General features: G+C 46.7%; 1 protein-coding gene across 4 annotated transcripts in view; it reads left to right on the top strand.

Moving 5' to 3' along the window:
* Positions 1 to 14,824, top strand: part of Pkig (cAMP-dependent protein kinase inhibitor gamma) — a 67,240-nt gene that overhangs the window by 32,336 nt on the left and 20,080 nt on the right. For all 4 annotated transcript variants that reach the window (XM_038330435.2, XM_038330437.2, XM_038330438.2 and 1 more), the window contains one exon: positions 7,863 to 7,931. The gene's annotated coding sequence lies outside the window, so the exon portion shown is untranslated. The remainder of the gene's footprint in view (positions 1 to 7,862; positions 7,932 to 14,824) is intronic.

Genomic DNA, 14,824 nt, shown 5'->3' with positions numbered 1-14,824 from the left:
GCCTGTTTTCAGGTTTTTAAACAAAGGCATGTCACTTTGCAGAGAGGAAGGGAGGGGCCCTTGTTACCTCTAGGTCCCTCTGTGGTTCTCAACTGAGGTCCTCAGGTGACTAGAGATGGCTTATGGCATGCTGTGGCCTATCTTCCCAATTATCAGATTAAATAGATTTGATATTTGAAAATTACTATATTTTTTATGTGTATGAGTGTTTTGCCTGCATGTATACTCAGTATCTGCCTATACCACTTTCGTGCCCAGTGCCTGCAGAAGTAGAGTTACAGACAGTTTTGAGCCTCACAGGTTAAATATATTTGAGAAGTTGTAACTAAAATGGAAATATCTAGCCTTGGAAAGCAAAACCAGTGATAGAATAGGTGTAGCTCAGCGTGGAGCACTTGTTACCATGTACATGAACTCCCAGGCTTCCATCCCCAGCACCACAAAAAATAAAGTCACCATGTAGTAAAGAGCCATCCAAGGAAAACATGTGATCTTCACAAGTGTTTGACACACTTGGACCTGTTTCGTATCTAAATGAAGGGACAAAACCAGGTGATTGTGTGTATGTTTCTTTTCTTCTGAGGGTGACCGTTATAGCTTTTGAAGCAAAGTGCCCTAGGTTTTTGGTATTTCAAATGGCTAAAAACTGGCTGAGTGGGAAAATCAAGAGGACACTGGGCAGGATATGTGGCTCAGTGAATAAAGAGTCCTTGCTTGTGTAAGCACAAGGACCTGAGTTTGGATCCCTAGCTTATAGGAAAAAGTCAGGTTTAATGGCATTTACGTCAGAACCCTTGGAGGCCAGAGGGCATTGATAGGACCCCCTGGAACTGGAGTTAAAGGTGTTTGTGAGCTACTTGAGAACTAGGAGCCAAGTCTGGGTCCTCTGGAAGAGGAGTAAGTGCTCTTAACTGCTTGAGACATCTTTTCAGCCTCACAATTCCATTCCAACGTAAAACCTGCCACCCTAGGTCTTCATTTAACAAGAGAGATGAGAGATGGAGGGGAAATTCCCTGTTCTTGCCTCGTGCCCTTTCTTTTTATCTAGTGTCTCAGCCTCCGCTGCTGCAGGGAAAGGATGTCCGCAGCTGGGATGCAAACAAAAGCAAAAGTCAGTTGTTGTTCCGGGTCTTGTTAATTCTTTATCTTTAGGGCCATCAGAGACCCTAAGCCTCTGGAGGATGTGTTGTTTGGAAACTGTTTGAAGTAAGGTCCGGGTTAGAGGGAGAGTTCTCCCAGCAGCTGGGCATATCTTAAAGCTGCAGACTTCCCAGTGGCTCTGCCATACAAGATGGACTCTACCTTGTAGCAAGGGCACTGGGAGGCCTTTCTTCAATGCCTCAGCCCACAACGTGGGCCCTAGAGCTGGGGACTCTGGATGGGGATCATCCCTCTTTCTCAGGAGGAAATGAGGCCATGACGCTTTGAAAGGTTGGGACGGGGTAGCCGGTCTCTGCCAGGAAGCGGGATGGAAAGTGGTGAGTGGCGCGTCTTCTTCATGTGCAAGGTGAGCATGGCTTTAGTTTCTTGTTTGCGCTATCAGAGCGCCATTACAGGACTTTTCCTGATACGTGCCCCCTGGTGGTGAGCTTAGGGCATCTTGGGAATAGGAAGAGAGTTCTGTGTTGAGCTCCTGTGTGGGTTTCCTGTCTTCCTCGAGTGTGTGTTACATGCAAGGCTGGGCATCTCAGCTGATTCCTTTTCATCCTCACAGCACTGATGCAGAGGTTTTTCCATCTTCCAGAAAGAGCTACAGAGATGGGGAGCAACTTTATCAGATTCTCACCTCTTGCAGGTGATAGAGTGCTGAATGAGAGTAGTCTGTCTCTGCCCGCTGCCGTCCCATCCATATCACCTCCCTGGGGCTCAGTTTCTCTGTCTGCTTGAGAGGGGTATTGTACCAAAGTCAGAAGGCAGAGTAGTGTTTTAGTCTAAACCCACAGCTTAGGCCATGGACATATGTTTGTTACCTTTCCCCACTTAGTTTGCTATACATTATAGTCTGCTGTCTGCTCCTGGCCCTTCACCACTATGGGATTCTGTAATCCCTGGACTTGGTGTGTCTAGTCTGCTGGTGCTTTCAATCTCGAGTTTGGTGGGAAGGCAGTAGAGCACACTTCACTCCTTAGCCCAGATGCCCTGGGCAGACCTCATTCCTCCTTGAGAACCTGTCAGCCTTCAGGCAAAGCTGGGATCACACCCAAACCCCAAACAGGGTGTTGTGGGGGTGGATGAAATACATTAAGTTAGCACCTGTAGATTGGTACCAAACTCTCCAGCTGGGCATGGTAATTCACACCTGTAATCCCTGCACTTGCAAAGCTAAGGCAGGAGGATTGCCATGCTATAATTTTAGGCTATCCTTAGACTCAAACCTATGTAGAGTAAGTTCCAAGCCAGTGCCACCACAGCCACCATCACCAAAATGACAAAACAACTAAATAAAACGGAAGTGCATGTGCTAGACGCTTTACTACACGTAGGAGGATGTTGGTGGACTCGTAGGATAGTGTTTATGTCAGGCTCCTCAGTACTGCCTCTTGGCTCTACAAACCAGGCTTCCGGGCTGCTTTTGGTCACCTAGACACCTAATTCTGACCTTCAAGTCAGCCATCAGCACGGAGGCAGGAAGAAATGGTGGGTGCTTCTGCCTGGGAGCAGAGAGCCCTGGCCTGGCAGCCGCGCCTGTAAGAAGTTGAGCCTACCTACTCTCCTCAGCTGAGCTCAGGCGCCAGACATGATTGCTAAGCACAGTCAGAGGTGGAAACTCTTGCAAACAGTTATTACTCAAGGCTCACGGCTGTGCTTACCACCTCCTGGAAACCCTTCAGCGGTGCTTAGGACAGTGGCCTTGCTCCCTCTAAACACCCTGGCTTCCCTGGGAGTTGCACTCACTGTAAGGCCAGTAGATTTTGAATGGCAGATTAGAACATAATACTCTACAGAGCCAGCAGTTCCCAAATGTAAGAGAAGCTTTGTTGGTGTTCGAAGAAATTCCTGCTTCCATTTGGCTCTTTAGGACAGGATAATGGACCTTTGGAGCCCCCAGAGAAAGGACACACTTGTGAGAGCTCTAGGTCAGCTCTGGGCAGTGCCTTCCTTATAGAGTGGTCCTTCTAGTAACTCTGTAAATGTGAGTTGAGGGGCTCAAAGAGTTTGAATCTGCTGGGAAAGACCAAAGACAGACTCAATTCAGATTTAGACTAAATGAATTATTCTTACTGCTAGCAGAAGGACAACAGCTGGAGGAGAAAAAAGACTTCCCTCCCCTCGGTTGTTTGTCATCCCCCTTTGTACAGTGATAGAGACCTTCATCCCAGAGCCAGAGCCATAAGTACCAAAGCCAGAGCAAACTGCTTAATTACTTCTTATCTCCCCTGGCTAGCACCTGCAGGCCACTAGGATCCCACAGGCATTTCAGGACAAAGGTCAACAGCTTTTAGGGGTGTCTGGTGCTGGGTTAGGTTCCTTAGCCATCACAGGCAGTACTGTATAAGTGTCAACAAACCAGACCAGACCACCCAGGGAAAATGAAAAGAAGTATCCTTAATGACTGGGATAGAGTGGTTCCTTCCACCCCTACCGCTACCCCCAGGCAGTTTAGGTTAGGGCTGGCTGTCACAGTCCTGATACTGAGCACTGGGCTGGAGGGATCGGTGATTACAGACCCAGCTTTAGTTGTTTTCTCTTCCTTCCCACCCCTCTTCTTTTCGGGACAGAATCTTTTCAGCTGGCTCAAACTCACTGATGGCTGAAGCTGGCCTTTACTAATCTTTCCTCTACCTCTTCCTCCCTCGTGCTCGAAATTATAGTATGGTAGCATATGCTACTAGACCCTGCTCAAAATCCACACAATTCCTGGGTTGTTACTGTGGTTTGTTTGGTTGATTTTGTTTGTTTGTATTTTTTTTTTAATGAAACATTGATATTTAAACCAAGTTCTTGCCAGGCAAGCACTCCACCACAGGACTACTTCCTAAGCCCTGTGATTCAGGGAAGACAGCAGGGGAGTGAGCAGTTGCTGTGGTATGTGCCAAGTGGTCCAAGTGAAATATGTGGAGGGGTTGTGCGCGCTGGGCCATGGATCCCTGCAGAGGCTTGAGCTCCAGCTGCTCTGAGCCCACGCCCTCTCCAGTTCCTGTGCCAACAGCTTTGCAGCTCTTGTAATGGGAACAGCTGGCAGCAGCTGCTGCAGCCCATGCACGTGCTCCTTCACCTTCCTGTCCCCTGTGCTTCAGAGGAATAGAAGGAACTCTTTCTTGCAATACAGGAATGGCCCAAGACTGGGAACCCCACTATAGGGATGGGTGACTTGGAATCTCAAGTTACCAGTGGATTTTCTGTGGGTTTGTTTTTATATTGTGTTTTTATTGTGATGTTCTTTTATTGTTATATTGTTTTTTATTGTGATGTTCTTCCTTCCCTAGTTACAAACTTCAAACATATTTAAGGAAGGAAAACTAGATGGTGCAGAAAAATATTTAAATCACCACTCTGTGGTTTCGCTCCGTGGTTCCACTCTGTGGTGTCTAAGTTCCCCTTTACCTTCCTCTCCTCACACTATCATGTTTCTCCCTGGGCCTAGTGTCTTGTGCATTTGTGTATCTTGGAGGCATGCATGTTCTGGTATTGTTCACATACAGGCAGAACTACCATCTCAGTGGGTAGGGGCTGCCACCTCCATTTGTCCTGCCCTGCTGGTTAAAATCTGGGCGGTAGGCCTCCTGAATGGTGCTGTGCTGAGACTATGAAGGGGGTAAGACTTAAATTTTTAGTTATTTTAATTTGTTTTGAGACCGAGTCTCACTATGTAGCCCTGGCTGGCCTGGAGTTTGATGTGAAGACCAGGCTAGCCTCAAATTCAAATCCCTGTGCTGGAATTAAAGGCATGCACTCCTGGCCCTGGCCAAGATCTTTTAAAAAAGCTTCTTGGACTGAAGAAATGGCTCAGCCATTAAAGGCTAGGCTCACAACCAAAATTATAAAAAAGCTTTTACACACACACACACACACACACACACAGAGTCACCAGCCAAGATGGTCGCCAACTATAGGGTTACTGAAAAATTTTGAATGATGACTTAGAAAGTATCTGGATCATAGCTTTATTCTGCCCCCATCTCTCTCTCTCTTACACACACACATACACACACACAAACACACACATACATATAGGAGGCACACACATAAATAAAATTAGCAATTAAATGTGCAAAAAAAACACAACAAGAAATTAAAAACAACCCCTTCCCCCCCAAAAAAAACCCTTCCTGGGGTTAAAGAAATAAAAGTAAGCCAGGTGTGATGCACATCTTTACTCCCACCACTCAAGAAGCAGAGGCAGGTGGAACTCTGAGTTGGAGGCAGACCTGGTTAAGGTCGTGATTTCCAGGGCTATGTAGAGAGACCCCATCTCAACTAAATAAATGAATAGAAAAAGAAATAAATATAAGCATAAATATGATTAACTCAGAATAAAATTAATGTGTGAGTATGTGTTGAAGCCCATGGGGTCAGAAGAGGGTGTCACATTCCTTGAAACTGGAGTTATATGCATACTGGCTTTTGTGAGCTACCTAATATGTGTGCCAGGATCTGAACATAATTACTGAGCCAGCCTCCCAAGAATAAGATTTCTAATTTCCCACAGTCTGATAGAGGAATAAATGCTCAATTACAAAAAGACCCTGTTTTGACAGGCAGTGGTGGTGCACACCTTTAATCCCAGTGCCCGGGGGTGAAAAGGCAGGTGGATCTCAGTGAGTTTGAGGCCAACCTGGTCTACAGAGTGAGTTCCAGGATAGCCAGGACTGTTTCACAGAGAAACCCTGTCTCAACCCTGCCTCCCCCACCCCCAAGACCCTGTTTCCACACACACACAAAAAAAAACCCCAAAAAACAAAACAAAAAACCTTGTTGTCATGTGTCCCAAGAGAGGTCCAAGAGTGACGGCAAGCCTGGGAAGGCAGGAGCTACAGTGTTGAAGCCTCCCTTTCAGTTCATGTTGATAACATATTCATGTGGTCAGCCAGTATTCATTCATTGCCTGCACTGGGCGTGGTGAGAGAGGAATGGTGTAAGAGAAAACAGGAGTGGCCCTTCTCAAATTAATTCACCCAGAGCAAGAATAGGTGTTCGGACTGCTTGAACACGCTGAGATACAGGAGAGTGTGGGCCAGGGCTTCCTCAAAGAGGTGGTGTTTAAATGGCTTCAGAAGGCATTGATGCAGAGAGCGAGGTTAAGGCGTCCATGGAGCCTGAAGACTAACCCAGGCAGGGAGAGGAGCACCCAAGCAAGACGATTAGAGGCGGGAAGCCTGTGGAATGTTAGGGAAGCTGAACGAAGGCTGGTGTAGGCAAAGCATAGGGAGGGGAACGAGACTGCTGAAGTTTACAGCACAGCAGGGCCTCCTGCTATGTGGTGGCTGCTGCCATGAAGAAGTACGGAGGATGGAGGTTGAGTGCAGTGAGGGTATGTGAAGATGGGGGGGTCATTGCTATTTTATTGAAATCTTTATTATCAATTAAGAAAAAGTTAGAAGCAAAGCCCTGAAGCAGAGGAGAGAAGAGGCCCTCCAGGGAACTCTGGAAGGCTGATGCAGTTAGGCAGTTCCCTTGGCAACTATGATGAGCACTTGGCATCTTTCACTCTTAATTTCTATCATTTCCTCTGCTTTCTCCTTTGTCTAAATGATTCAAACAGGGCTGGAGAAATGGCTCAGTGGTTAAGAACACAGTCTGATCTTCCAGAGGTCCTGAGTTCAAGTCCCAGCAATGATATAGTGGCTCACAACAATCTGTAATGAGATCTGATGCCCTCTTCTGGCATGCAAACGGACATGCAGACAGAACACTGTATACATAATAAATAAAATCTTAAAAAAATGATTCAAACAGTATTCACATTTTTCACTCTTATCTGGGTTCCTGGTCTTGTGGGATATGGAAGCCAGAGCATCTGCTGGGAGCAGCCAGTGAGCAGATGCAATCAATGGTCTGAAGCATCCTCTTCCCAGAGGCCAGCCACTCCCAGGGCTGGATGGAATGGGCTTCCCAGAAGGGAGGGAGTTTATTTTGTAGGCTTTATGTATTGACTAGACAGGCTTTCACTTTGTAGCCTTGCTGACCTTAAGTTCACAGAAATCTGCATGCCAACACAGAGAAGTCCAGCTAGGCAGGAGCATGTCTCAAAAAACCAAAACAGAATAGTGGAATGGAAGCCCTTTTCTGTTTTGGTCCTTACCACCACCACTCCACACCTGCCCCAAAGAGTAAGAACAAATGCGTCTTACTGTTCCATGTAGGTGTGTAGGTAACTGTGTGCATCACACACCTCTCACCTCACACTGAGGAGGAGATTGTAGGGCCAGTTGGAACTACATAGGAAGATTGTTCCCCACAAAAGAGCAGCAGTAATATATGCAATTTCACAATTTTTTCTTCCTGCTATCCTGGAAGTAACTCTGTAAACCAGACTGGCCTCAAACTCAGAGATCTGTCTGCCTCTGCCTCTGGGTACTGGGATTAAAGGTGTGCGCCACCACTGCCAGGCTACGATACTCTTAAGCAATTAAACATAAACTTCTTTCCATGTCAGTTCTTTATACTTTGAAATGGCTGTGTGGTGTTTTGGCACACTGACACCCAGGAATTTAACTCCATCCCATACAGACAGTTAATTCCACACAGTATCTTTTACTTGTTGGAGTGTATCTCTGAACCTATTCCTGACCTCTGGGTTCACACAAAGGTGCTCATTCCATGTTAACAGATAGTGCAAGCTTGTCTTCCCAAAGGCTGCTCCAGTTTCTAGCCAGAGCGTGCCTGACTCTAATCTTGTTTTCTTTTCTTCTGGTTTCTAGACTTCCACACTGATTAATCAAGAGTGAAAAACCTGAAGCGATGCGAGCAGGAAGAAGAAATTAAACTAGGTGGGTAGCTGTGCAGTTCACACTTCTGTGCCGTCACATCCCGAGTTTGCCTACACGTCTTCTCTCTTTTTCTTGCTTGAAAGAAAGTCAGTAGGTTCTAAATGAAGTTTGAGGGAAATTTTGGTCGCCTAAAAAAAAGGCAGGGTGGCTCTTAGCGGCAGTTACATAATGGCGTGCTGCAGTGTCACAGGCCTGACTACCGTCCAGTCGGTTTCTTCACAGCACTGGAAAGACAGCTTCCTTCCGGTGCCTTAGCAGGTTTCTTCAGCCATATTCCCAAACAGATGGAGTCATCCATAGCTGGGTAGCAGCTTTAGGTGTGACGCCAACTTTCCCTGCATGTGTCTGTTAGGAAGAAATTTTCACAACACCCAGGGCATGGTAAGACTTTGTTAGAATTACCAAAACAAGCAAAGCCCAGCCCAAAGAAATGGGCACAGCCAGCAGTCTTGTGAGGAGGGATGGGGCAGGCACCTTCCACTTGGAAACAAATTGCATATACAGTGTGAACATGTTGCTTGGAAGTGTGCTTCCTAGGTTCAGTGGTCATAGTTTTATGATAGCCAAGGATTCTGGCATTGAAGTACATGGTCTAAACCAGGTGGCATGACTGTTGGCGTCTCTTTCTTTCCTTCGTTCCTTCCTTCCTTCCTTCCTTTGATATAATGTCTTACCATGCTACTCTGGCTGGCTGGAACGCAGATCACCTGCTTCTGCCTCACAAGTGGGATCAAAGGCCTGCAGGTGTGCATCACCATGCCACACCTGGCTTGTCAACTACCACACCTAAATCTGAAACTCCTGTGACTGGCCGTGCATTAAGTGGGAGTATGTAGTCCACAGACGCCTGCCCTTGTGCAGGTGTCCATGGCTATCACTATGAAGGGAGTGAGAAACAAAGGCCACATGTGCCCAGTTGACCCGTGTCCACCTGGGCCTTTTCCACAGCTAGAATTGTCAGGAAGGTGCTGAGAACTGGTGGAGAGCTCATCTCTCTTTGTGAAGAGCTCATTGGATCTGTTGTGTTCCTCAGCTCAGGATTTGTGAGGAACAGCACAGCTCTCATGCAACTCAGTTTCAACTCAAGAAATGGTCTTTTATCTCAGTTTATCAGCATGTATGAGGTGGGTGCTGGATACCAAACAGAAGTGGCAGACATAGTCCTTGCCTTCAGGAAGCTTAAGAGTCTGGTTGCTAGATGAATGTCTGTTGTCTGCACTAGGTGCAGAAGCAGGTGAGAAGTGGTTTGGAGAGGCTTATACCAAACAGGCTATGGGCCTCAGGGCTTCTGAGCAGTTGGGGGTGGTGCAGAGGCTGGAGAGGCTCGGTGCCCCTGAGGATTCAAGGGTACGTGTGGGCTTGTGTCATGCAGGGCAGGAGTCCGCACGTGGCTGTCAATGAGTCCAGGCTTTAGCCTGGCGGCTCTAAGCAGAGAGCCACAGGGTCAGGCTTAGAGAAGCAACCCTTCTGGAAACCTGGCCTAGTTAACTTCCTTATCCTCCCTACCTGCTCTCCTCAGGGCCTGTGCTCCTCCTGCCCGTGGGCCCTGATGAGGAAAGGTTACATCCTGGGGGTGGGGGTGGGGTTGATCTCTTTAGAGAGAATGAGGAGGTGGAGGGTGGGTAGAGTCTTCTAGTGTCGAGTAGAGCAGCCCTGTACAGGTGGCCAGCCCTGCGCACGTCCCTCATACCTGTGAGCACCAGCTGCCTCATCTAGTAAGGGATAGTGGGCATTGCTTTTCTCCTGTTCCATCTGACTGTGAATGCTTCACATGCCCAGTTAGGGCCTCAGATCCCTCTGCCTTGTGTGTCACGTAATGCATTGTTGAAATCCTCACAAGGATACTGGGGTTTCACTAGCTGCTGTCTGCCCTGTGTTAAGGGCCTCTCTCCCATGACGTCATCTTCAGGGAGCGGTGAACAAATACTGACTGAAGACCAGGTGTGCTTGGCCGTGGCCATAATGAAGGCTTTTAGAATCAGAGTCTAGATTGCCAAGCAGTATGATAAAAACACCTGTGCATCCACGACTGTCCTGGAACTCGCTCTGTAGACCAGGCTGGCCTCAAGCTCACAGAGATCCTCCTGCCTCTGCCTCCCGAGCATTCGGACTGCTTGAGCTCTACCACAGCTGCCTGCCTTTCACATTTCTTAATCTCATTTAGTTCAGTCTTGTGAAACACCAGATGCTAGAGATAAGAAAGGGAGGCTCAAAGAGGTGACAGCTCTGGTGACACAAGGTGAAGCAGAAGAGCCCATCTCTGGCCACTGTAGCCCTTGGAGTATGTGTGTATTCCTGTAGACAGATATGGCAGAGCTCCTCTGTGTTCTCTCAGAGACTAACACATGATCTAGGTCTGCACTCTGGGGCAGCTTGTCCAGTTAGTGTTTTTCCTAAGACCTTTTCTCCAGATACTTTGAGGCCATCTCTCTGCCTTGTGGGTGAGGTCCCCGACACTTCGGAGTGTGTCTGCTTAGCTCCCTGGGCATCTTTTGGCCTGCAGCCATGCTCACAGAAAAGGCGTTGTGTACCGGCGGGTACCGGCGGTCGGAGGGGTTTGGAAATAACCAAAATAGTCCTTTTATAATAAATCAGTTTTAATAAAAGGGGAAATAAGGGAACTTACAGAACCAAGGGTCCAGCGGAGCAGAAAGTAACGCGGGGGATAGCAAACGGGGCTCCTCCCGGCGCCCCGATCCTTTTTAAGGGTATCCTACTCCGCTGGCGCAGCCACGCCCCTGAACGCAGGGATTGGGCCAGCTGCCCCAACAGCGTTGTTACTCTTCTGAGAGAAAGGAAGCAATGCCTGCTCCAACCTGGCATGCACGCTGAAGGTACCCTCATCTGATGAGGAATCATGACCACTAGGACCTCTGAGTGTGAACCCTGTTTGTTCAGGACTGTGTCTGCGCCAAGCCATCTAAAGAATCTGCCTGGGCTGGAGAGATGGCTCAGAGGTTAAGAGCACTGGTTGCTCTTCCAGAGGTCCTGAGTTCAATTCCCAGCAACCACATGGTGGCTCATAACCATCTACAATGAGATCAGGTGCCCTCTTCTGGTCAGCAAGCATACAGACAGAACACTGTATACATAATAAATAAATAAATCTTAAAAAAAAAAAAAAAAAAAGAAGAATCTGCCTGATAGAATCAGTGCGGCCAAGGTGTCCACGTTACCCAAAGCCGTGTGCACATCCAGCTCTGTCCTCATCAGAATTTCAGTGCATTTCTCCCAGAAACAGGTTGTTTCTGCAGAAGGGTTTCCAGAATTATTTGTTCCCTAGGAAGATTTTTTGTTTTGTTTTGTTTTGTTTTTCGAGACAGGGTTTCTCTGTAGCTTTGGAGCCTGTCCTGGAACTAGCTCTTGTAGACCAGGCTGGCCTTGAACTCACAGAGATCTGCCTGTCTGGGATTAAAGGTGAGCACCACCACCGCCCAGTGAGAAGATTTTTTTTAAGTTAAAAAAAAAATCCTAAAACTGATGGAGCCATAAAAGACCACAAATAACTAAAGCACTCTTGAGCAAGAAGAGACACACTAAAGGTACCACAACACCTGATTTTAAGTTATGTTACAAAACTAGAATTAAGACGGTGTAGTGTTAGCCTAGAAAACAAGACATATAGACAGGCCAGTGTGTCGGAATAGAAAGTCCAGAAATGAACTCATACATGCATTGTCAGCTAATCTTTAAGGTGTCAAAATATGCAGTGGCGAAAGGGATAGACAGTGTCTTTAATAAATGAAGAAGCAAGATAATCCATGGGAAAGAATGGTATAAGTCTTATACCACACATAAAACCCACCTGAAAATTGGCTTAAAATTTATAAGTAAGACCTGATAGCTGGGGAGATGGCTTGGCAGGTAAGAGCACTTTCCCTGTAGAATGAGGACCTGGGGACTTGAGTTTAAATTCCCCCATCCATATAAAAAGCAGTGCATAGATTTGAGTGCCTGTGACCTTAACACTGGGAGGTAAAGACAGAGTGGGTCCTGAGAGCTCACTGGCCAGCCAGCTTAGCTCAGATGGCAAGCTCTGGCTTGGAAGAGACCCTGGCTCAATGTAGTAAGTCACTCTTGCCTTGGCTTCCGTGTGTGTCTACAGGCACAAGCACCCACCCACACAATCAATATGGATGAGAGAGAGAGAGAAAGAGAGAGAGAGAGACAGAGAGAGAGAGAGAGAGAGAGAGAGAGAGAGAGAGAGGAGAGAGAGAGAGCGTACAAACACACTCTGTGTCTGGAGCTTTATAAATCCTAGGATAGAGAAGAAAAACTCCATGGTATTGGCCTTGGTAGTGATTTTTTGGATATGACATTTAATGCATATCAAAGCAAAGAGGTGACTGCATAGCAGAGGCAGAGGAGATAGTAGATAAAATGCAAGGTAGCCAGCAGAATAGAGAAGTCATTTGTCAGTCATTATGTACAATAACGGTTTATATGAGACTCATATAACTTAATATCAAAAGCAAGCACCTCAACCCGGTGGTGGTGGCAGCGCATGCCTTTAATCCCAGCACTTGGCAGAGGCAGGTGGAGCTCTGTGAGTTCCAGGCCAGCCTGCTGGTCTACAAGAGCTAGTTCCAGGACAGGCACCAGAGCTACAGAGAAACCTTGTCTCGAAAAAAAAAAAAAGTAAGCACCTCAAATAGTTCCATTAAAAAAGTACTTAGTTGTTGAGAGTTTTTACGGTTACTTTTTGGTTATGGTTGATTGTCTTATATTTGTTTGCTCCTTGGTGGTTTTAAAATTTGTTTTTGTTTTTGATGGTTTGTAATTGGGCCCACATCGCCCAGACTGTCCTCAGGCTCCCTGTGTAGCTCTAGATGGCTCTGAACCGCCTGGTGCTCCCGCTGTGAGATTGCAGGCTGTGTTGCTGTGCCCAGCCTTTCCTGTTTGCTCTTGGAGATGAGATCTGACCTACCAGCCCTGCTGGCCTAGAACTTGTAGCAGTCCTGTTCTCACTCTTCCCAAGTGCTGGAATACCTCTGGCTTTTTTGTTTTGTTTTGTTTTTGTATTTTTTACAAGATCTCATCTAGCCCCAACTGGCACTGAAGCTGCTGTGTAGCCAAGGATGACTTTGAACTTTTTAAAAAAAAAAAAATTTTAGACTTATTTATGTTATTTCTATGAGTGTCTTGCTTGCATGTATGTGTATCACATGGATGTCTATTACCTGTGGAGCCTCTAGAAGTGGAGTTACAGACGGTTGTGAACCACTCTGTGACTGCTGGGTACCAAGCCCAGGTACTCTGCAAGGACAAGTGCTTTTAACAGCTGAGCCACGTCTCCAGCGCTAACCTTGAACTTCTTCTGATTCTCTTCCCTCCCCAGTGCTGCCACACCTGGTTTCTGTGGTGCCAGAAATTGAACCCAGGGTCTAGTGCATGCTGGGCAAACACACTCTACTGAGGTATTTTCCTTTGTCCAGTAGTCTCCTATACACACTTCAACCAAACAGAAACCCACAGGTTGTACATAGCCTACAGTGGCCTCAGGCTCCCTCCGTAGCTAAGGTGTTTTCTTTCTTTTATCTCTTCTTCCTTCCTTCCTTCCTTCCTTCCTTCCTTCCTTCCTTCCTTCCTTCCTTTCTTTCCGTCCCTCCCTCCCTCCCTCCCTCCCTCCCTCCCTCCCTCTCCCTCCCTCTCCCTCTCTCTCTCCCTCTCCCTCTCCCCCCCTTTCTTTTTTGGTTTATTTGAGACAGGGTTTCTCTGTTGTAGCTTTGGAGTCTGTCCTGGAACTCGCTCTGTAGACCAGGCTGGACTCGAACTCACAGCAATCCACCTGCCTCTGCCACCTGAGTGTTGGGACTAAAGGTGTGCACCACCACTGCCTAGCTCTTTCTTTCTTTCTCTCTTTCTCTTTCTTTCTTTCTTTCTTTCTTTCTTAAAAACATTTTATTTATTTTCTAAAATTTATATTATTGTATGTGCATTGGTGTTTTGCCTGCATGAGGGTGTCAGATCTTGGAGTTAGAGACAGTTGTGAATGGTGCTGGGAATTGAACCCAAGTCCTCTGGAAGAGCAGTCAGTGCTGTTAACTACTGAACCATCTCTCCAGCCCCAGCTAAGGTTTTCTTTATTTCTTCATCTTCCTGCTTCCTGCTCTCAAATGCTGGGACTCCTGCCTCCTCCCAAGTCCTGGGCCTAGTCATGTGGCACACACATGGTTCTTATACCTGGTCTTTTTAAGCTTTTTCTTTTTTGCTTTCTTGAGACAGGGTTTTATGTAGCCCAGGCTGGCCTTATAATCACACTCCTCTTGCCTCTACTTGTCGAGGGCCGGAACTACAAGTTTGTATTGCTCTACCCCCTTCATCACTTTCCCTACGGTAACATACAAATAGCTGAAAGATGCATGGGAAGATCCTCGCGTCCTTTCTGATCATCAGGGAAATGCACTCGAACTGCAGTGCACTGTTGTAAAAGGGCAGAGGTGCATGTAAATCCGTGCAGTGCACTGTTGTAAAAGGGCAGAGGTGCGTGTAAATCCGTGCAGCAGTTATGGAGAACAACTGGTGAGGGTCTTAGAAACTTAAACATAGGCAGATTTGATGGTTCATAGTTATAAAATGAATAATAATAATAGATCTAATGTATAGTATTGACAACTAGACGCAATAATAATGTGTTAGTTGCTTGAAAGTTGCTAATAGGATAGCTCTGAAGTCTCATCACAAAAAGTGAGGTGATAGATATGTAATTAGCTAAATGTAGTAATCATTTAGATGATTTAGTGTGTGTTGGGTCCAGGGGGGTCATGCAAAGATGGGGAAAGATCGCCAAAGTCTAATAAGCCAGAAACAAACTTTATTTCAGAAACCTGATTCCAGGGGAAAAATAAAAAATCTCTATGGGACGCAAAAAGCTTATCAGCTAGCTGAAACCA

The sequence above is a fragment of the Arvicola amphibius genome, chromosome 5 (assembly GCF_903992535.2).
Source record: "Arvicola amphibius chromosome 5, mArvAmp1.2, whole genome shotgun sequence".
NCBI lineage: Eukaryota > Metazoa > Chordata > Mammalia > Rodentia > Cricetidae > Arvicola > Arvicola amphibius.
This window is presented reverse-complemented; position numbering and strand designations above follow the sequence as displayed.